Consider the following 24,638-nt stretch of genomic DNA (forward strand, 5'->3'; position numbering starts at 1 on the left):
AGAAATACATTGTGTTGGTATCTGCCCTAGTGCCTCCTGACACAGAGCTCCTAAATCCCTTGGAATTTTTCTATCGATGACAGCATCCTAATGAGGTGATTTGGTGTCCTAAGGAAGGTCCTGGATGATGGCTGGTCAGCATAGAAACCAAGTATGATTTGAAGACTGGAACTTTCAGCCCCAAGTATGATTTGAAGACTGGAACTTTCAGCCCCATCCACCTTTTCCCATTCTTTAGAGAGGGGAAGAGACTAGAAATGGAGTCAATAATTGATTGTGCCTATGTGAGAAGGCCTCCTTAAGATTCCAAGACTGGGATTCAGAAAACTTCCGATTGGTGAACATATATACCCAGAGGTGATGCATCTCAACTCCACTAGGGCAGAGCCTCCTGTATTTGGGACCCTCCCGGACCTCACTTTATATATTCTTATGGTTGTTCAACTGTATCCTTTAACATATTCTTAAATAAACTGGTAAATATAAATATTTAGGTTTGTCCTGTGAGCTATAGTAGCAAATAGAATCCAAGGGTAAAGAAGTCATTTTAGGGACAGTAACAGAAGTTACAGTAACAAAAAAAAAAAAAGTGGTAACTAGAAGAATTAAGAAAAGCACGTTAAGCAGATTAACTCCCATTGGTCTCCATGACCTTGATTCTGTACCATTCTCCTTGAACCAGTATTTTGTAGCCAAGTCAGGCAGAAATTGGGGTAACCTGAAGACCTACTGCTTGGGATTGGCATCTTAAGTAGGAGACAGTCTCATGAAACTGATTGCCCTTAATCTGTGTGACCTGACACTATCTCAGGTAGTGTTGCAGAATTGCTTGGTGGAAAGAGAGGAGTCCACGCACCTGGTGTGAGTGTGGTAACAGTGTGAAAGAAGAAACACAGGAAGAGAAAATTGAGATTTTCTGACTCATCATTGCATTGACTATTTGCTCTCTCCATTTGAAATTTCCAGCAACTAAAATTCAGCCATGTTCTGTGAACACTGAACAATATTACAATAATGCAAATTATATATATCCTTTCTAAATGTGGGAATAAATGATGATATCAGTTATTCAGCTGTTCCATAAACTGAAGCCCATCTGCATATCATATTCTTTTTTAAGTACTAAGAAAAGTACCATCCTACCTTGAAACAGTTCACAGGCTAGCAGGGGAGACAGAAGTGTGTAGAAAAATGACATAATGTGAAAGCATTATTGTGGTGGTTTGTAGAAGTGAAATTCAGTCATGTTTAGAGAGGAATTCCATATGTGAGAAAGGGTGACAGTGCTATAATTTTAAAAAACCAGGAGACTTTACCAAATATTCCATCTCATTTTCTACCTCATGTAGCAATGATTTGCCGAACTTGTATACAGAAATTTTCTAACTTATGAGTAATTAGCAGGGATAGTTCATATGCAGATATTTTCATTAAAAGAATTAGGGAAAACCTTATTCTGAGGGTAAATTTTGTTATATAAAATTGACAATAGCATGTCACCTCCATTCTCCCTTTATTTGCATCTATTAATTTGAATTGGACAAAAACTTGCCTACTGGCAAAAGAATTCAGCTGTGTTTACAATTGGAACTCACATATTTCAAATATAATTCAGAAGAAAGTAAGTAGTATGTCTATTTTGTTCATTATTATATTCATAGGAGCTATAATCATTCCTGGTACCTATAAAGTGCTCAATATAATCTACTGAATGTATGCACAAATATTTAAGCATGTCAAGATACTAGGTGATTAATGTGATAGAAAGTTGAACCTTTTGGGAGCTTAAATAAGTAAAATTAGTTACATACAATTAAAAGTTTATTTTGATAAATATAAATGATCTTTAACAGTAAGAGTTAAAGGCTATCGGTCTTTGTTCTCAAAATCTCTCTATCAGGTGTTCTATTACAATGACATTTAGTCGAAAAAGACATAAAAATAAAGTCCCAGTTCTCATACCCCTTGGGAATTCCATCCGCACCTGTAATGAGACATTCACTTCACTTGAGAGAATTGCAGCAATATTCTAGCAGCAGGTGTCAGATAAATCTCTAGCCAAGAAGATAAAATCGCCAGTTAAAGTATTCACATAGGAAGATTCCTAAGAATCTGAAGATTCCTAAGACACCTGAAGAATCTAGGCTAGAGATTCTCAACCTTGACACTACCAGTACTTTAGGCCAAATAATTCTTTGTTTGGGGTACGGGGTGGATGAAGGTTCTGTGCACTGTAAGATTCTAAGGAACATCCCTAGAGTCTACCCACTAGATGTCAGTGGTAGCCCCTGCTCCCAGTTGAAATAACCAAAAATTGTTGACATTGTTTATTGCAAAGTTGCCCTGAATTGAGACACATTGATCTAGGCTGCTTAGCTCACTCAACACTGTATCTTTTTGTGTACATAAAAGGTGCCTATACAATATTTCTAACCAGCCCATATATTTTAAATACTCTCATTTCACCAATGAAAATTATTTTTATTTCCCATATGCTATAATTCAAACATCTACTAGTACTAGAGAGAGAAAATGAGAGCAGGTAGCAGGTGCCACTGGTGAGTGCAATCCTGATTAGATTTTTTTCAAATGCTAACTGCTTGTGAGTTTATGCCTGATTAGAGCATTTCATATGCTAACTAAACAATCCCCTGACTTAAATAAAATTTTACTTGTTATCTTATTTAGACCCCAGGTTGGTAGTACCTGCAAGTATAGAAAGGCAACCATCGGGAAATTAAAATTCTGAGCTCTTGGAGAAAAAGCTGATAGAAATAATGCAAACACATTGACCAACACAAGCACACAACTGGAATTCCTATTGGGAGAACTGCTGAGATGTAGCATGTTGTACAACACTCTTTGGGTCCTCCCAATTAAAATGATGTTGCTGCTGAACAAATATATTTATCATACCAGGTTTTCTGTTCAAATAATGAATTATGGGTAACATTTTTAAAATATATAAATATTTGGATAATGAGATTTGAACTGGTAGGATATCTATATTTGGAATCCACCTAAAGACTGATAAATATTTTTTAAATAAATTTTATTTTTATATTCCCCATACAATTGCAACCCCCTTATTTTGACCCCAATCCCTCCCGTCCCCGCACCCCACTCCCCATAGAGTGTCTCTGGTTCATAGTTTTTTGTTGATTTTGATTTTCACTTTCTTAGAGTTATTCATTTTCCTGGTCCCTTATTTAAGTTTTCTAGATTCCTGCTATAAGTGAGACCATCTGGTATTTTTCTTTTTCTTTCTGGCTTATTTCGCTGAGCATGATCCCTTCCAGCGCCATCCATGTTGCTGCAAATTGCATGTGTTTATCTTTTTTGAATGCTGAGTAATATTCCATGGCATATATATACCACATCTTCTTGATCCAGTCATCTATTTTTGGGCATTTGGGTTGTTTCCAAAGCTTAGCTATTGTAAACAGTGCTGCTATAAACATAGGGGTGCAGGTGCTCTTTGGAATTGATGTTTCTGTGTCCTCTGGGTAAATACCTAGGAGTGGAATTGCTGGATCATATGGAAGCTCTATTTTTAGTAGGTCAAGAAATCTCCACACACCTCTCCATAGTGGTTGGACCAGTTTGCACTCCCACCAGCAGTGCAGGAGAGTTCCTTTTTCTCCACATCCTCGCCAACATTTGTTGTTGCTAGTTTTTTTTAATATGTGCCATTGGACTGATAAATATTTTCCCATCACCAGGTTCAGTGTGTGAAAATTGAAAGGTAGCTTTAGATTATTTCAGTTTTGGTTTTAGTTCTATTCAAGTCTCAGAAAAATGATGATTATTCTAACAAAAGGCAGCTAGTTCCCATTCATAATTACATATTCTGGTGATACTTTTCTATACCTAATAAACAGGCAAAATAGGACAGGCCAAATAAAGTGAATCCAGTAAAAAATCACAGCCTTGGGGAGGTGTTTTATAAATTATGGCCCTAGGCAGGGTAGCAGAGGTTTTACCTGTTGAGAAATAAAAAAGTAAATCATGAGTCAGAGGAAGAAAAGAGGGCAGTTGATACATTTGTCAAGGCAGACATCCCTTCCATCCATGCTCTTCTCTACCGAACAATGTCCTAATCTACCCACAGAGGAATTGAAAGCATAAAAGATCTAGGTGACCCAGAGAGCTTATCCCTGAAGGTAAGATAGTCTATGAGTACCAGGAAAAGCACCCACCCAGATGATCCAGTTAAACATCTCAGAAGACAGAGGAATACTACCCAATACTTAGGCTTATCTAAATGACACTATTAATATATTGTGATTACTTAGGATGTAAGATTTACAGGCCCCCAAAAAAGATTAGCCACTGTTATATTTCCAGAGAAAGTCTTTGGTAAGAGTGGAAGTCTGTGCAGGTGTGCAGTGACTGACTACAAAGAATCAGCAAAGGGGAGATTGTAACAAGGGAGCTAGAGGTGTGGTACCTGTAGCATTTGGAATGAGAAGTCCTCACCTATAAACTCCTGTTATCTATTTTCACTGACTTATGTGGGGAGTGGTGGATAAAGAACCTCTTGTCTGTTATTAGGAATCACACATTCCTATAAACTTCTGGGGGCTTGGAGGTTGCATTACTCTAGTATCATGTTTGCCTAGAGTCTCTCAACTCTGTTATTCACTGGCCCTCTGCCCCCAATAAGAAGTGAAAGGACTCACCTAATTAATGCATCTAGGAAAAGAAATGGGTTTGCTTGACTTGACATGTTTTCTTCTTTGGATTTTCTTGCTGACCAGGAAAGAGGAAACTTTTTAGGTTGCTCAGGTTTCAGGGAAACCCATAGTACTATAAGTTGCGATTGTCCAGATGTGCTACTTCCTAGATAGCTAAGTCTGGCATGATGTGCTAAGACACCTGTTATGGCAGTGCATGTAACTATAGTTATCAGTCCAGTTTTCATTGTTATGAAACTGGTATCTTCTTGATTTCTATCTGTCTGCTCCCTCGTCTATGTCTCAATTGGTTCTGTCTTCAGAGAATAACAGAAAGGTTAAATATTGGCCAGGGCCTCCCTGGTGGCACAGGGGTTAAAGACAGTGCTATCAAGCTATCGCCAGCCACTGCAGCATGAGTTTGATTCCCCAGCTGGCCAGGGAGGTGACTCACGTGGCACAGCAGACCTCTCCTGTCTTGCCACTGCTTCCCTCAACAGTATATTTCAGTAGATCCCCCTGTTCTGCTCCCTACTCCATGTCAGGTGAATCCTCTCACCACCCCCATACCTCTGGCTTTTGTATGCATAAATACACACCAGCTCTTGTATGCATTAAGTAATTGATTAATTAATTAATTAATACTGACCAAACCATCAGTAAAATAAAACACAAGAAACTTTGAGAGAGCAAAAACACCACTTGTTAAAAAGTCTTTCGTTTCTCCATTTATGATAGTAGTTCCTTTGTCAAAGATTAACTGTCCATATTTGTTTGGGTTTATCTCTGAACTTTCTACTGTATTCCATCTTATTGGCTTGTGCTTCTGTTTTTTCCAGTACCATACTGTTTTGATTACTGTTGCTGTGTAATATAATTTGAAGATATAAAGTGTGATGCCTCCATTTTTCTTCTTTTCTGTCAGAATGCTTTATCTGGGGCCTTTTGTGGTTCCTTATAAATTTTATAATTTTTTGCTCAATTTCCTTGGAAAAAAATCATTGAAATTTTGATATATTGCATTGAATCTGCAGATTGTTTTAAATATTATGCATTTTAATGATGTTTATTCTTCTAGTCTATGAGCATCGGATTTCTTTACATTCTTTTTGTCTTCTTTTATTTCTTTAATGGAGCCTTATAGTTTTCAGTATATAGGTCCTTCTTTCCCTTTGTTTATTCTAAGGTGTTTTCATTCTTCTTTGGTGTGATTGTAAATCAGATATTTACCTTTTTTCTGATGCATTGTTTGCATATAGAAATGCAGCTGATTTTTGTGTATTGATTTTGTATCCTGCCACTTTACTATATTCATTTGTTATTTTTAGTAGGTTTTTTGGCAAAGTCTTTTGGGGTCTCTGTGTATATTGTCATGTCATCTGCAATTTAAGGACAATTTCATATTTTTTTCAAGACATCCTGGTCTTGTTCCTGATCTTAGTAGAAATGCTTTTAGCTTTTCACCATTAAGTACAATGTTTGCTGTAGGTTTGCTACGTATGACTTTTCTAACATTAGCTAAATTACATTTTCTTCTGTATTTATTTTATATAAAATTTGGGAAAATGTAAAGGCCATCTCTATATTCTCACCAAATGATTTTTCAACAATATAGTCTGTTAAACTTGTCAGAGTTCAAAAAGGAAATATTATTTCAGACTTGAAATTAATACCACATGCTTAATGCCAAATATTCTGTGTATTAAATATACTGATTCCAGTAGCTAAAGCAGATTACTTTATCCCTAATATTATTTCCTAACTTTAAATGTTAAAATTTTATCAAAAGAAAAATGACTTTTAATCACCAGATATTTATTTCTATGAAAATGGTTAGATTATCAAGAAAGAATCATGTTATGACCCTTTTGATTACTTTATTGAAATAGAGTAGCCACTGGAATTTTAAAAAAAAATTCTTTTTATAAAGAAACAAAAGTTTTAAAAACGTGCACTTTCCTTGAGAAAGAGATATACTTAAAAAAAGAAATGCAGTACCTAGAATACTTTCTAAAAAACAAAGTTTTTCTGAAACAAGCAGGCTCTTTTAAAGTCTTTCCTGAGTATTTTGAGGATATATTTGACACAAAGTGTGTTTAAAGTGCAATATTACAGGTCCTAAATACTATTTAGATTGTGTACCAATTATAGGAAATTAGTCTGATGTTCTATTTGGCCTTTGTTACCTTTACTCTGAATCTTATGCATGCAAGGACTTGTACAAAATTATTTGAAAAACAAAAAGATGGCGAAAAGACCATATGTGTTGATGTTAGTTTATTTGTTTTCATGTCACAGAAGATGCTAAAGGACCTGCGGAATTATGAATGATGTATGCCAAGTATAATTGGATGTTTCCTAGAACCTGAAAATACAATGGTCAGTAAGTGCTTTTATTGCAGAATAAGAAATGAAATAAGCAAAATGGATAATTAAGCTCTCTGATTTTTTCATTCTAGGAAGAAAACCTTCCTAGATATTAATATTCAAACATATGAATGATGCTTTCAAATTTTGTAATGTATTCACTTGAACATAAAGACTGTGCCTATTTTATACAAGCTTTAAGTAAGCTAAACCAACACACATACACACAGTATTCTTAAATAATAGCAATAATGCTGACGCTTAAAATTCTGAGACTGAAAACATGATCAAAAAAACACAAAGGTTTAACAAGTCAAATAAAGTAAGTAAAACAATATCTACAAGTGTTGTCATAAACATAGGTGCTATTTATGCAGAAGTGTCAAAATCATTACTGTACTTGTGATCTTAGTTTAAAAACTATTATAAACAGATTATCTTTGACTTCCCTACCACCTGCTGGTAGAACGTGGGATCAAACCAAGGGATCAAACTGGACAATGTGCATTTGAATCCAAAATGTTAAGTTTTCTTTCACTGCTAGAGGATCAGAGAACAGGATCCTATTTGTCTTAGAAATGTGAGCAGTACAAGTGGACCAAAAAATGGCACAAATTGGCAGAGATCAAGTAGAATTCTCATCACTCTGCTGTTGTAACAATTAAGTATTCAGGGAATCTGGACTCCAAGATAGCATGATATGGATCCATTTAATACAGGACAGTATAATTCCTCTTAGTGAGTCAGACCCATGGGAGAGAATCTGTGTGGGTTTGAAAACGCCTTTGGAGTTTCTGCCAAGAAGACTCTTATCCTAAAAAGATAAATAATTATAGTGATTAATCATTTCTACAGGCCTCTTACATGTTATATTGAATGGAATTGTGTTTACCTGTGTATCTCCACCATTGGAACCTTTCCTCTCTATAGTCTAGTATAATGCCTGAAATATGTTAGGTCCCATAAAAGTTTTTTTTGATTGCAAAATGAATAGACAGATGAGTCTTACTCAGAAAATAGAGTAGAATCTGCAGATTTTATGCTTTCAGTCATTTATGCCTTGAAAATGCATCACTTTTTCTATCCAAAGTAACTTTTACCTGTCGCTTTTGTTGCTTATTTTTATCTGTTTATTAATACCTAAACTTAACAAAGGGTCATTGAATCTATAAATACAGTGTAGCCATAGATTCTTTTCAGTTTACAAATATAAAAATATCTGTGAAAGTAATATAGTTGGGTTTTCATTTCAAAGTTTATGATTTATGTTCTATAGTATATTTTAGCTTGTATATTTTAACTTGTATATTTTAAACTACCAAGTCTTAAATTCATTTTCATTTACTTTCAACATTCATGTGTATTAACTTGACCCAAAAGATTTATTTATTCCTGGATTGCCAAATTATAAATTCATGTTGAATTTATTGTTTTCTAAACTTAAAATATAGATCATATCTAAGTAGACCTTAAATATGGAACTAGCCTCTATGTGTTTCATGGTAAAGTTTAAGGTAATTGTTAAATGTACTATCTCCATTCTAGTCCTCATAGCAACTCCTACACAATTACTATTGAGTAATAACCCTTTGTGTTAGCAGCTGACTTCCTTCTTTCAATATATTTTTAGAACAATCCTAGTTGCAAACTAAAGCTCTATGAAGGTATTCCACAAAGTCTTTTTGACTAAGATCTGGTTTCCATATGACATAACTTGGCTTTACTCATTTATAAACCAGTTATTAAATAGGCCCAAAATATTTCACAGGAGTTACATACAGATAGCCCCTCAGACAAAGGGGATTGAGCAACTCATGAGAGACAGGAAAACCAGAATAGACAATGAATGTACAGTAACTTCACCTTAGAGACTCTTTGAAGGCATGTATGAAATACAACCACCACCACCGCACCTTCTGGGAGGTTGCAGACTTAAATGGGTGAAAATTGGCAGGGAAATTTAAAGATAACACATCTTGCAGGGAGACAAGGGGGCACAACATCTAAGCTATTTGTAGATGATCAACAAGGGCAGAAAGGTTTTCCCTTTTTCCCTTCTAAGTTCTTTGGCTGGTCTAGTGATTAAATTAGCAATTGTCAAATTAACAGGAGAAGTCCCCAAAATAGGAGACTCAAATTGTCAATTGACTCTTATGTACAATCCTGTGCTAAGAATCAGATAGACTTTGGAACTTCAAAAGGAAAGAAGGTAATTCATAGGAAGCTTAGAAGAGCACATGTTTGGTAATTAGATGTTTGCCCTCTCATGCAGATGAGTCTTTCTTTCAGATTAAAATAAAACAAGTTATCTCTGGTAATATATCTTTTGTTACAGAGTCCCTATCTAAATTCTTTTATATAGTTAAAGAGGGCGGTAAAAAATTCTTCCTGAGTCTGCTGGATCTTGATTTCCTCCATCTCAAAATATCCTACATGATAAAGTGGCACATTTTGGGGGTGGCATATTCCCAAAATGGTGATCTCCCCTCCATATCCCATCTGTTACCAAAGTCTGGTGATACTTTTTAACAATTCACTTATATTTTAAGTATTTTTATTTCTTTAACATATTGTCCACTATGTGCCAGGTAACTAAATTGAAAAAATAAGAATATCAAATTTGAGAACCACAAATAACTATGAGGCTGAGGAATAATATGAGCTGTCCATATGAATGAAAAACTGGGTGGATAGGTGTATGGGTGGGTGGGTACATGGATGGATGGATGGATGGAAAATGCAAGAATATGGACAAGAACAAAAAAAGTTGGTCACATGCCAATGTCTCCAATGAAAACTTTAGAATAACCAGAAATTGATCTTTAAAAAAATATGAAAATGAATAGTGCAAGATATGAATTTTTCATACAAGGCATCTAAAAACATAATCTAAAAAAGATTTGGGGTCCCTCTTAGGTTAAAATGAAAGTTTGAGAGATGTAGTTTAATATCAAAATCTTGAGATTTCTTAGGAATTTCAATATATGGAGACAACGGAATTCTTTGTATGCCACCTATTCTGTAAGGTCCTCTCCTTGTGATTGCTATGCCTCACTAAGGTGAGGTACATTTGGATGATATTTATGCAGGAGCCATCAGTAGGTCAAAGGATAACTTGGAGAAAACTCCTAATAGGGCTAGTAGATTGTAGCAGAAGATGTAAGGTGATAGGCCTGGATATAGCCTGAGAACTGAGAAGTTCTGGGAAGACCCAGAAATGTTCAAGGGAAGGGTAAAAAATGCAGTAAACGGGGAGGAAGCTGTTTCAGTAGTGTCTGCAGTTTCAGCACTGCCTACCTCATCATTTTGCCCAAAATCCACCCCTAAAATAAGAAGTGTACTCCTTTATGTATAAATAGAAGTCTCTAAATCCCTAGGTTTTAGCTTTATTTTGAATAATACACAAACATCCTTTACATTGTTAACATCTTCTGATATTTGCAAAGTCTTCAAAGAAAAGCACTCAACTTTTAATCTTTCACAAGATGGGCATATGGTGGCTTTTAAAAATCCCTCCACAGGGAGGGAGGAGCACAGGGGACTGCGGTAACGGTGCACAAATGCATTGGTGAAGGAAACTCTATGAGGGCTACACCTGAGGGGATAGGGGAAAGCAAATATTGTTTAAAAATCAACAATGATGTAAAAAAAATTAAAATGAGAGATTAAAAAAATAAATAAAAATCCCTCCACAAATAAGGGCAAAATATTCTTTTTTGCTTTTGTCTTGGTCATTTAGAAGTTTAGAGACTTCTCCAAAAGGCATAAAAACATGAAGAAAAGTCTCTTTTCATTAAATTGTTTTGCTCTCCCATGAAACTTTAAAAAACAACACTTTAGAATGCCTTTGTTTCAGAATTTTTAGAAAATGTGAAAATTAAGTGACTATGTCAGCCTGGTAGGTCACCAGTATAAAGTTACTGTAGTCTGTTTCTCAGTTTCTCAGTCTCCTTAGAGACCAACAAGTTCATTGCACAGCCGCAACAGCTTCATTTTTAAATGATCGGAAATTAAATTCATTTATTTCTTCTTCCATTCAACCTTATTCTTTTTTTTTTTTCAGTGTTCTGTTAACTGACTTATTTTAAATTGCAATTATTCTCAGAAAAGAATTTCAAAGAAAAAAAAAAAGGATCTTTACCATTAACTCTACTTTCGTATTTTCCCTGTTACACTGTCCGAATCCTATACTTTCTATCAAATTCTACCTTACAAATTCAGGGCTGGAGCCTCCCTCCACCTAAGCTTTTGGTGACTACTTTCTCCTCTAAACTCCTGTAACAGATTATGCTAACAGTTCACTTGGTACTTAACAATTGTATTATAATTTTTATTACTGTATAACAAATTACTCCAAAATTTAGTAACTTAACCACTTGATTATGCTCTAGAATGGTATAGATCAAGAATCACGATAGAACGCAGCAAAAAGACATGTTCCACAACGTCTGGGCTTTGGCTGAAAGTTAAGGACTGAATATAGAATCATCCCATGGAAATGACACTCATGTGCCTTGTAGTTAATACTGGCTCTAAACTACAAGGCACATGAGTGTCATTTCCATGGGATGATTCTATTCTCAGTCCTTAACTTTCAGCCAAAGCCCAGATGTTGTGGAACTTAAACTGGAACTGTGGATAAATACATACTTGTTTCTTCATTTGGCCCTGGTTTCTATATAGCACAGCAGCCTCAGGGTAATTACTCTCTTACCTGATAGCTCCAAGCTACATCAACTTTTATGGCCCATCTTTGTAGTTATGCAGCAGCATTTCCTTTGCATTCTATCAGTTACAAGCAAATTACTAAATTCAACCAGATTCAGTGGAAGAAACATATAATACCCCTCTCAATGAAAGAATGCCAAGGAATTTGTGCTTATATGTTTTAAAGCCACCGCAGTGTGTTTGTTACTACTTTTTATGTATATTAAACTTTGTATTTTTCTAAGCTAATAGTCTGACCCTCAATAACAAATAAACATACAGAATTTCCTCCTAAATTTGAATTTCAGATTTTTTTTTCCATTTTTGGATAGTGTTTCCTATTGACCCAAGTTTTGTCTTTGAAAATGAATTTAACTTAAGGTCATACCTTATTTAACAGAATTTTCAATAACTTATTTAATATAGGCAACCTTCTATTTTGCTAATCTCATAATCTGCATTTTACTTGAGTAGCTAACCTGCATTCTGCAACTGTTAATACACTTCATAACAAATTACCCCTATTGTCCCAACCTTCTGTTGTAACCAATGTCATCATAGTTAACACCATTTTCATGGAGTGAATATTAACAAACCTACTGATAAATTCCTAAACAGCTAGTTAATGACAGGAAAGATGAAAGAACTTCTGGATGCAAGAAAAGACAAAGTGCATATCAGTTACAACTTGTTTTATTCCTTCTATTGGTTTAGTTAATTTTTAGTCTAGACCAAGTTGTCTTTCAAATTAATGTCAAAAATGACTAGACAGAGTTTATTTCAAGTTTCTTCTCCCACCCCACTTTTTTAAAAGTACAGTCCAATTATCAGCTCCCTCTATATTTCATAAGTCTGCTAAATTCATGTTGCATTCTTTAATATAACTGCTTCCAACTTCTAACCTAGTGTCCTTTTCTTCAATTTCATGAAATTTAGTTACTGCTGGCTTGAGTTCCTGATGTTGTTCTATCCTTTTTGCCTATTTTACCATTTACTCCCACCTATATCAATTCCTTTCCCTTACTTCTTTTGCCCCACTATTCTGTCTCTAAATTACCACCATTGCCCAATTTTATTCTGCTTCCAAATTATCAACATGTGTTGATTCCCTAGAAAATTTTTATGGATACAAGGGGTCAGTTGTATGGTGAAGGATAAAATTGTGCTTTCACTGTGAACTTAATGTGCTATATATAGACATTGATGCATACTTCAAACTTATATTACATTATAATGCAATATTACTTCAATAAAACAATAACAATAAAAAGACAGATTCAATATAAACAAAATAACCCCAAGGCAAGTATTCCCTTTATGTGATACTTTTCATCAATCTAAGTCTTCTCAACCAGTATCAAGTCAGCAAATTTAAAACTCAGTTCATCTTCCATTTTGCTTGAAATGATAATAGATTCTAGAACCTTAAGGCAAATAGACTCTGAAAATTACACAGGTTTATACCTCTGCATTTATCAATAGCCCATAGTATTGATGAAGTAAACAAGTAGTAAGGAAAAGAAAATATATCCTACTGTTAAAGATATTTAAAGACAGTGCTTTTATGGTTTCCTTTCATATTTACTTTAAAATTTAACAATTTGGGAGATGTATATTGGGGAAAGAATGAAATAAAGAGAAAAAATAAGGTATATTTGAAGGCAAAAAATTACAAAACATAAGCAAATATTAAGAATTATAAAACTAATGATTTACTTCAAATGACAAAGTTGAATCTAAATGGAGAAATTTGGTCAAATCACAATTCAAAACAAGAAGAGCTAAGCTCACTGCTCACATACCTTCTATACTCTGTTGACAAAATCTCAACCTCAACACTGAACTCTGTCAATTCAGCAGCTCTGTATTCTGTTAGTTGCTCTAAATGGCATGACAGAGAGTCAACTCAAATATATTGTGCTTCACAAAGGACTCCAACCCAGTACTAATTTCACCGACAAGAGTTAAATTTACTATTTTAGTATTCAGAACAACCTATAAATTAATCTGTCAAAATAATTCATTTATAGGAATTTTTAATGAATATGCATAGTATTTGACAATTCAGTCCTTGTGAATAGTGTGTTAAAGGCTAATCAGGTTGCTTGGAGAAATAAATTTCACAGGTATTAAAGACAAAAATGTTTGAGAGAATAAGTTTTGTGAATTGATTTTTTTTGTTGTTTTTTTTTAAGATTTTATTTATACAAAAACTGGGGTATAGGGCAGAGGGGCGGAAGGGTGAGAGGATTCACCAGAGACAGAGTGGGAAACAAAACAGGCAGATGGACCGAAAGCACTGCTGGGGAGAGCAGTGGGTGAGACAGGAGAGGTCTACCATGCCATGTGGGTATCTACCTGGCTGGCCGGGAATCAAACACGTGCTGCAAAGGCTGTGAACAGCTTCACAGCACTGCACTCAACCTGCTGTGCCACCTGGGAGGCCAAATTTTGTGAATTGAGATAATTTTCCCTGGACTATTGTGCAGAAACAATGAATAAGCTCTAATACTTAACTCTCATAAACTCCACGTCTGTGCCTCCCATTTGTCGGTTACCATGACACAAATGCATCAATACAAATTAATTCAGGTTTTGATCACCTACACTATGAAACTAGAACCTGTATACCTTCAATCCAAGCATGATAACAGTTGGGGGGAGGGGCAGGTGGGAGGGAGAAGGCCAAAAACACTTAAGTCAATGAAGGCTTCCAAATATTTTCAGTTCAATCTATATATAAATTATAAGGTAAGAATAAAAGTGACTCTCCTTTATATACTATTTTCCTTTTCATTAATGACTACAAATATTGAAAGAAGCAAAATGTAGACATACTACATTTTTTGTTTCTACTTGACAAGAGGTCAACCAAAAAAAAAAAAAACAGGGTCAATCTGAACATTTGCATAAAAATAAAATTGAACACAAACAAGTTTCCTTTATAAAATTTTCTTCTAGCATAAACTGTGTACCTCCGTCAGGGGAAAATGGAAAAAGGCATTTGTGGGATCAGTTTCCTCCATAAGCCACCAATATTTTTCCTTTCTCTAGTTTCAATATCTTTTAATGAGTTTTATTACTATGAACTTTTACCCTCACAGTGAATCTGCAAGATAAAAACTATTTTGAAATTACCATTTTGTGGCTATAAAATTTCACTTAAAAATTTAACTTTTAAATTTTGCAGTAAATTGGACAATACTGATTTAAATGAAATATAGAAGGTCCAGGCATTTTTGTCTTTATTAAGTTGTTTTAATGCATTTTTTAAATTATATCTTTGAGAAAAATTTTTCAATGATTCATTAACATGTTCTGCACATTCCTTCAAATGACATCATTCAATAATATTTTTAATTTTCTTAGTTTTTACATAGTGGCATAGTCTGATTCAATGAAAGATTAAGTATGTTAATCAGTCATTGAGATATTGAATGTATGAACATAATATGTGTTCAAATTCTAACTTCAACACTTAATAGCTATCCCATTTTGAGAATTTACTTATCCCTGAGGTTCCCAGCTGTGTGATGAGATCATTTCCAGAGGGGCATCATGGGATAATTCATTTTTCAGGGAAATCCAATGATGCTCAACATTTTTTCAACATAGTGCAAACTACTAACCTGAGCTAGTTCACAGTATCAACATTAAATCATGCCACATTCCTTTCAATGTCGTCATACTTTTGCAAAGCTGGATTTTCAGAAATTAGTGTAACAAAAAGCAAGTATCACTTGAAAATCCATATAAAAACAGGAAAAGAGAATAGCTGTGTATGTTCTGTGCAGTCTGCCTATTTGGCACTGCACAGCTTTCAAACATCTGATTAGTAATTGTGGGTACATAAGTAAAATAATTTTGGTATTCATTTGTATACTATTTTCAAATAGTTAGGACCTAAGTACTTTCTAAGTTTGGGGAACTAACAACTTAATAAAGGGAAGTTTTAAGTGTATCTTTTGGCAAAGTGGTACAATGAAAACTTCCAGAGACAAAGCCATAACTGGAAGAGGGCCTCCCTGGTGGCACAGGCGGTTGAGTGCAGCACTGTGAAGCTGTCCACAGCCTCCTTAGTGCCAGTTCCATCCCTGCCAGCCACGGAGCAACCACATGGCGTGGCAGACCTCTCCTGTCTTGCCCCTCAGCAGTGTGTTTCGGTCAGTCTGCCTGTTCTCTTCCTCACTCTGTCTCTGGTGAATCCTCTCACCCTCCCCCACATCTGGCCTGTACCCCGGTTCTTGTATAAATAAATAAATCTTTAAAAAAAACAGAAAGCCATAACTGGAAGAGTTAGGTAACTTCTGATGTAAACCTTCTGAGGTACATTTTCTTTACCTATAAAATGAATATGTAACCAATTTGGAGAGCTGTTGTGAAAGACAAGAGTACATAATGCATGTTAAAGTATCTAAAATGATGACCATATAAATGCTATAAATTTTAATTCCTGAATGATTGATTGGCTTTTCATTTTTTGTAATATTATGATATAAAATCTGTTTCTTTGTTATTTTTAACTATTATGTAATATTTAAAATTAATCTAGTTTATTCAGTTCTATCTAAAGAGATGCTTTTATTATGATCCTGTATTATAAATTATCAAACATTAAGTACAATATGTTCTGTATTGTTTTCATATTGATGGGATTCTTAAAATCGATAACTCTTATATGACAAATATAGGAAGTCTTTGTTAATCTGATCATTTATAACTAAAATACTATTTTCCTGAAAGTTTATTTCTAATTGAATTTAGATTGGTGCCAGTTTCATTGTTTTCTCAAAACTATGCTAGCTGTGGCAGGTGATTTGAGGATGTGTGAAAGTGCCCCTTAAATTTCTTTTCCATTTACATGGGAATAAGTTCCAGGTAAAGCCTCCTGAGTAAATGTCAATAGATTGTGGGTTTTACTCCCACTACTCCGAATGAATAACTTCAAATCATTTGACTTCCCTAGATATCAGTTTTGTTTCCTCCAAAATGTCAGGTTCCATTCTCTTGCACAAGAGCAGTAAGGGATGCAAACAAAATATAAGTTATTGTAATTTATAACTTACATCTTGTTGGGAAGATGAAACTACAGCACTAAAAGACCTCAAAAGCAAAACAAAACTATATCTCTTCAGATGCTAAATAAGCAATTTTCCTACTAATAGATTAGATATAATTACCCCAATATGTTTTGTTAATAGCATTACTAATGAAATAACCCATGAGCAATATTGAATAAATTATAATGACACCTAGTTCATAGGGCTATTATGAAAATTAAATGTTGTAAGTTAATTTATGTTTAAGTTAAACAATTTGCACATGCATTTAGAAGAAAGTTTCAAACATTAAACCTAGAACAACTTACAGGATATCTACTATGATCTCATTTGCCAATAAGATATTGGGACTCAAAGGGTAAACTAATCTGCCCCAGAAAATGAAGCAGAGATTATATGAATTCATTCAGGTTGCATAACACAAAAATAGGTTATATCTAATGATAGATGTACACTGTAAGGATCAAGATGCATGCATGAAACCATCTCAGTAGGGCCTCTTGAGCATGGGCATTTTTCTCTGGATACCTCAGCAACTCCTATCAAAAACTCAGTCTCTTGACTCAGCTTCGCTTGTTTATGCTTCTCCTCAGACTATATCTACACCATGGCCTCTACTTTATATTATAGTTCCCAATCTTGACCATAAATTAGAACCACCTGAAAAGCTTTCAAAACATACCAATCCTGAACCTGCTCCAGGCAAACTAGAATCTCTGGACTGGAGGATGGAGATTTAAACATCAACAATGTTAAGTAAGCTTAATATGTAGCCAGGTTTGAAATCCACCTTTGAGGCAGAAGCTAACTCATAGTGCAATGAGGGCAGTCTTATGCCAGATTTCCTCTGAAGGAAGTATGGCTGGAATTTAAGAGTTTTCTGGTGTGCAATAAAAAATTAACCTTGCCCAAAGAGAGACCTTTGCTCTTAGTTTCTGGGAGGTAATCTCTGTGTCCTTTGAATGCCCTGCCTATTGAAACTGTTTCTGTTTACTCGGGAATTTTGGGCCGTGCCAGATAGTCTGTGTCAGTAGTGTGCTTTATGTTTAAAGGAGGCTTAAGCAACATGTCAGCTTGACCTCTGGAAGTGTTGGAGGCTAAAGTCAGCCTTGTGGGTGGTCAAACGTGTATGTTATCAAGTCTCAATAAAACCCTGGACACCAAGGCTCAGGTAATGTTCCCTAGTTGACAGTATTTTATGAGCCTTGTCAAATATCATTACTGAGAAGAGTTAGTGCTATTGTCAAAACTCCACCAAGAAAGGATAACCAGGCATTCGTGTCTGGATCCCTCCCGGAAACTGCCCTCTGTACCTCGTTCCTTAGCTCATTTTAATCTGTATCATTTGCTGTAATAAACATAAACCAATTTAACATCAGGGGTATTTCAATGTTTCATCCTCATCTTGCTTTTGTGGATTCTTTCTAGTAAATTATTAAATCTGAGAGTACTCTTGGGAATTTTGAGTTTTCAGCTGACATCAGAAATGAGAGTGGTCTTGGGGATTCAGTTCATCCAGTTCAGGTTTCTCCTCTGTGAAGTAGTAATCTAATGACCACATCCTGAGTAATTCTCCACATGAATTGCAACAGCATTTTTTTTTTCACATCTCCATGCCTTTGCATTAGCTTTGCCCTTAATGGGAATGTCTTTATTCATATTCATCATGGACTTACTCCTCACTTTTTATAAGTTGTCTCAGATGTCACTTTCTTCCAGAAATCTCCACACCTCACCTGGGTTACATGTTACCCTTTGAGTTCTCATTGGACTTAATATTCATTTCTTACATACACTTCCATATTGGAACACTCATACATGAAGCTTGTTATTTTTGCTTTTTTTCCAAACTCAAATATTCTTAATAGGAATTTGACCAAGCTCCAATTTAAACAGCAGGGGCATTACGATGTTTCATCTTCATTTTGCCTTTTTCATGTCTGCTTAGCTCCCTGCTTAATGCCTGATGGCTGTGAATATTATTATGTTTGAATGTTTTGATTTGGGAGGACTTATGGGAAAGCTAAATGTAAGTGCAACTAAGACAATGAATTAGAATAGAAATAAAAAAAAAACAGGAAAAAGACTGCAAAATAACTTATTGGTTCCAAGTGAAGTTAAACAATGAGAAAGTTTGTCAAGGAAGGCAAACAATACAATCATTGGTAAAGAGCAGTGGTAGCAACAGATTTATAATAGGAATAATAAAAATCATTATTCTATTTGAAAAAATTATGTGATGTAAATGAGAATTTAATAAAGATAGAATTGGAAATTTTCTCTGCATATTGGTTTACATCTGTAAAGGGTAGCGTGTAGTATATTTTTCTTTCATGTATTTTTTATATACATGCTATTTCCAGAAACATGAGTCAGTAACAGCAGAATTCAACTGAAAAATAATCTGTTTCAGAAGGCAGGGACTTTTATCTCTGTGTTCCTGGCACAAAGCACTAGCCTGGATTGTATTTGTTAAATAAATGAATGCCCCACAAAGAGAAGATAAACCTCAGAGAAAGACAATTCCTGTTCTGGATACTATAAAAGAATTATGGGCACCACTGCAGTTGATCAAAACAAGGGGGCATTATCTAAGATAGTGACTCTCAAATTCTGGAGCTTGGTCCAGTGGTTAAGTTGTCACGACTTTTCCCAAAAAAAGAAAAAAAAAAAACATAACAAGTTTATCCTAAAGCTAAATTAATTCCACACTCTTGATTCATCAGTTATGTTTTCTCTGTTTTATTCTTATAAAAACGTCTATTTATCCAATATGATATGGATAGTAATCAGTTGGTGTTTTATTAATATGCTTGCTTGGCCAAATAGAAAAATCACAAAACTCTGATAACTCCCAGAAATTGAGGGAAAATATTACTGGTATGAAATGAAAAAGTCTGAGCATGTCCAAAAAGTGTTATTAATGCCTCAGAAAACAAGCAAGAGCAAGTTCTTTTTTTTTTAAATAAATTTTATTTTTATATTCCCCATACAATTGCAACCCCCTTATTTTGACCCCAATCCCTCCCCTCCCCGCACCCCACCCCCCATAGAGTGTCTCTGGTTCATAGTTTTTTGTTGATTTTGATTTTCACTTTCTTATAGTTATTCATTTTCCTGGTCCCTTATTTAAGTTTTCTAGATTCCTGCTATGAGTGAGACCATCCGGTATTTTTCTTTTTCTTTCTAGCTTAGTTCTGAGCAGACATTGTGTGACCCACACAAGCCAAGGAATTTGCAGTCAGTCTTGCCCCCTAGTGACCAACCAAAAGAGCAGCATCACATAAGCAAACCACACAAAAGGGAAGAAGGCTGCAGAACCACACACAGTGGAGACTTTGCATGAAAATAATTCATTTTCTGAGAAGTTTTTGATAGTAGGAAATACTCTTTATGAAATATTGAGATTTCTAAGATTTTATATCACTATAAATCACTTGTTCTAAAACAATTTTTCTCCTTTTATCAAAATACCTTCTGATACATTAGAGTGATCATACATGCAAGTTCAAGAGAATTTCATACCAATAGACTCCCAGATTTGCTGGGATTTTTAACGGATTTAAGCCAAGTACAAGATCCCACGAAATAACCAAAATGCTAATAAACAGTATTTACTTATTCAATAAATAGTAATTGAATGAGTCTATTTGAGTGTCTAAGAATATATTAATACATGTCTGTATTAATATGAAACCTAATTCTTTGGTTTTTAACAGTCTCTCAGTAACTCAATCTTTACTGCTTTAAACATCTGATTGAAATTTTTTAATGTAATTTTTCAATTTCCATCACAGCACTTACAATTTTATCAATAAGTATATGGGAAATTGTTTTGTGAAAAATATAAAATAACACTGTCCTCTAGTGACATCATCTTCTATTATTATCCCTCATCCAAATTGGGTAATGTACCAGTATAAATAATAAAGCCAAAGATTTTCAAATGGTTAATAAGTTTTTCTTTGTAAATTTTACTATGCTCTTAAAACAGGAAGCAAAAGCTAGAATCCTATAAAATTGAAGTAATTTTAAGTTATGAGACTTTTAACGCATCAAAACAGTATGCATGGTAATAGTCATTCATATTTTTTACATTCTTTGAGATTTAATTCCACCAAATTAGTTATACAAAAATGATAATTTACTTTCCAGAAATGCAATTTCTATTTTGAGCATCCATTTCACTGGGATACAAACATTAATCTTAGCTAATTTGAGTTCCTGATTCCCCTTTTTCTGGGACATTAAAGCTTTATATATACTTGGTTTATATATGTATGTATGTATATATACATACACACTGTGTGTGTATGATTATATACGGCTGCAGAATTGGGTGTAACACATTTGATCTGCAATGCATGTGATACTTAAGACATTCACTGAGATGACCAACCAATCAGCAGCCCATACACAGCACTGCTAGGACAATCCTCAGTCCTACCTACATTCAGGTCCAGAAGTTCTCCCATTCTCTCCATATTAATCTTATTGTCAGTGTCTTAGTACTTTCAAGGTGCTCTGTCAAAAAATATAGGCTAGGTAACTTACATAATACGGAAATTCATTTATCACAGTTCTGGAGGCTGGAAGTCTAAGATCAAGGTATCAGTGTGGTCAAGTTTTGGCGAGGGTCCCCTTCTAGGTTGTAGATTGCTGACTTCTTGATGTGCCCTCACAGGTGAAAGATCTCTCTGGAGCCCGTTTTAAAATTTCACTAATCCTATTCATGAGGACTCCACCTTCATGAACTAATCAACTCCCAGTCCCACCCCCACCTCCAAATACCATCATATTCAGATTTAGGTCTCGATATATAGAAATTTGAAAGGGACACAAATATTCAGTGAATAATACCCAGTGACCCAAGAATCACCTCCCACAGGGTTCTCTGTGCCCCTTCTGTCCAGAAGCATCCAACAGCCCATTGCTTTCTGAATCTCTGCCACATACCAAGATTCAAAGGATTAGCTGAACTGCCCCAGAAGGTAAAGCAGAGTGGCCAGAGGTTAGATCAACTCATTCAGGTTGCATAGTACTAAAAAAAGGTTATTTTTAAAATTTATTTATTCTTGACTGGGGTAATATTAGGGTATCCCCATCAGGTATTACCACCACAGTGCATCCACCACCAACTCCCCCACATTTACCCATAGACCACTGTACTTCCTTCCTTCTTTGTCCTTAGCCCCGCCCCCCCACTCCCTTGTCGCCTTGGTGCTTTGGTTCTGCAAGCAGCTATCAAAAGTTAGTTTTTCAGCTTGTCTTTATCTGACTATTAACTTAGTTACTTTATATTCCACATATTAGTGACACCATACGGTATTTACGTTACCTATCCTAACTTATTTCATTTAAAATTATCCCTTGCTGGCTATTCGAATGTCTTCTTTGCAAATGTGTCTACTTAGTTCTTTTGTCCATTTTTAATTGGGTTATTTGTTTTATTTTTATCAAGTTTTATGAGTTTTTTGTATGCCTTTTATATCAATCCTCTGTCAGATGTATGGTGTGCAAATATTTTCTCCCATTCAGTAGGGTGTCTTTTCGTTTTAGTTATGGTTTCTTTCACTGTACGGAACCTTTTTAGTTTGATGTAGTCCCAGCTGAAAAACAGGTTACTTCTAATTTTAGATGTACACTGAGATCTCTAACCTCTCCTTCTCACACCTTACCAAAAAAAAATTGAATATGAGAGAAAGCACCAAAGCACATTTTACAAAGTCAAAATTACCTTGATCCCTAAACTGAATATGAGCAGCACACAAAAAAGAAAAACTATAAACCGATATTGATACAAATGATGAACATATGTAAAATTCCTTGCAAAAAATCTCAGCAAATCAAATCCAGCAATATATTAAGAAAATCTAAGTAGGATTCATTCCAGGGATACAAGGTTAGTTCAACATGTGCAAATCAATTAATGCCAATCACCACATCAACAAACAAGGAAGTTAAATAGCATATGATTATTTCAATAGATGCTGAAAAAGCATTTGACAAGATTCAAAAAAGTTTTCATAAAATGGGAATAAAAGGAACATATCTCAATATAGTTCGTGGTCATTATATGGCAAACACATAGCCAACATGATAACCAGTGGTCTTAAAGTGAAAGCATTTTTTTCTAATAGCAGGAACAAGGCAAGGATGCCCACCTTCAGCAGTACTGTTCAACACAATATTGGGGAGTCCTAGCAGGAGCAGTTAGGCAAGAAAAAGATATAAAAGGAATCCAAATTATAAAAGAAGTGAAATTATCATAGTTCACAGATGATATGATAATATGCATAAAACATCCAAAAGATGCTCTTTAAAAATACTAGAAATAATAAATGAATACAGTAAAGTGGCAGGAATCAAAATCAGTCCACAAAAAATGTTATTTTTATATGCAAGCAATGTATTAGAAGAAAGAAATTAAGAAAACAGTCCCACCAAAATGGATAAAATACCTGGGAATAAACAACAAAGGAGATGAAGGATCTGTGCAATGATAACTATATAGCATTCAGAGGAAAGAAATGGAAAACTATCCCATATTCATGGATTAGAAGACTCTTTTAGATCACCATGTTACCTAAAGGAATTTACAGATTCAACACAATATCAAAATCCCAATTTTTCAAGGAAATACAATAAATAATTTTAAAATTTATGGAACTGTAATAGATCCTGAATAGCCAATGCAATTCTTAGAGAAAAGAGGAAAAATGGAGGTATCACACACCCTGAATTCAAGCTATACTACGTAGTACGTAGTCATAGTAGTCAAATCAGTATGGTATTGGGACAAAGACAGAAATAACAGACCAGTTGAATAAAGGAGAGTCCAGAAATAAACCCACACAAATATGGACAGTTAATCTTTGACAGAAGATCCATAGCCACACACTGGAGACAGGGAAACCTCTTTTAACAAATGGTGTTGGGAAACCTGGGCAGCCACAAGTAAAAAAAGAAAAAAAGGAAGGGAGGGAGGGAGCGGGGAAGGGAGGAAGAAAAGAAGGAAAGAAGGAAGGAAGGAGGAAAGGAAAGGAAGGAAGGAGGGAAGGAGGAAGGGAAGGAAGGAAGGAAGGAAGGAAGGAAGGAAGGAAGGAAGGAAGGAAGGAAGGAAGGAAGGAAGGAAGGAAGGAAGGAAGGAAGGAAGGAAGGAAGGAAGGAAGGAAGGAAGGAAGAAAGGAAGGAAGGAAGAAAATCATAACTACATATTCAAGAATGAATTCAAAATGGATTAAATACTTACATATATAAGAAATGAAATTATAAGCTACACAAAAGAAAACTAAGATGGCACATTCCTAGGCATCGACCTCAGAGATGTATCTGAGGATGGAACTCCAATGGCAAGGGGGACAAAATCAAAAATAAATGAGACTACATCAAATTTATATGGTTTTGTATATCCAAAGAAACCACCACAAAAATAAAAATATCTTCTCCTATGGGCTAGAAGATAGTCACACATCCCATATATCCAACAAGGGATTAATTTCTAAAACACATAAGAACTCAACAACAAAAAAACAAGCACCACAATCAACAAATGGACAAAACCTAAATAAAACACTTCTCCAAAAATAAACAGATGACTTACAGGCAGATGAAAAAATGTACAACATCAATTACATAAGAGAAATGCAAATCAAAATCACAGTGAGATATCCCATTCCCCCTGGGAGAAGGACCTATTTCCAAAAAAAAAAAAAAAAAATGGAAACAACAAATGTTATGTAGGTTGTGGAGAAAAAGAATGCTCATCCACTGTTGAGAAATAAGATTTTGTGCAGAAATATAATTGCGTGGAAAACAGTATGGATAT

At 34.9% G+C, this 24,638-nt stretch overlaps 1 long non-coding RNA gene across 3 annotated transcripts in view; it reads left to right on the forward strand.

Annotated features, from left to right (window-relative positions):
* Positions 1-24,638, forward strand: part of LOC119256002 (uncharacterized) — a 104,316-nt gene that overhangs the window by 52,257 nt on the left and 27,421 nt on the right. For all 3 annotated transcript variants that reach the window (XR_005127603.2, XR_008553606.1, XR_008553605.1), the window contains exon 3: positions 6,975-7,055. This is a non-coding gene — a long non-coding RNA (uncharacterized LOC119256002). The remainder of the gene's footprint in view (positions 1-6,974; positions 7,056-24,638) is intronic.

The sequence above is a fragment of the Talpa occidentalis genome, unplaced genomic scaffold (genome assembly GCF_014898055.3).
Source record: "Talpa occidentalis isolate TD23 unplaced genomic scaffold, MPIMG_talOcc4v2.1 talOcc4.3, whole genome shotgun sequence".
Classification (NCBI taxonomy): Eukaryota; Metazoa; Chordata; class Mammalia; order Eulipotyphla; family Talpidae; genus Talpa; species Talpa occidentalis.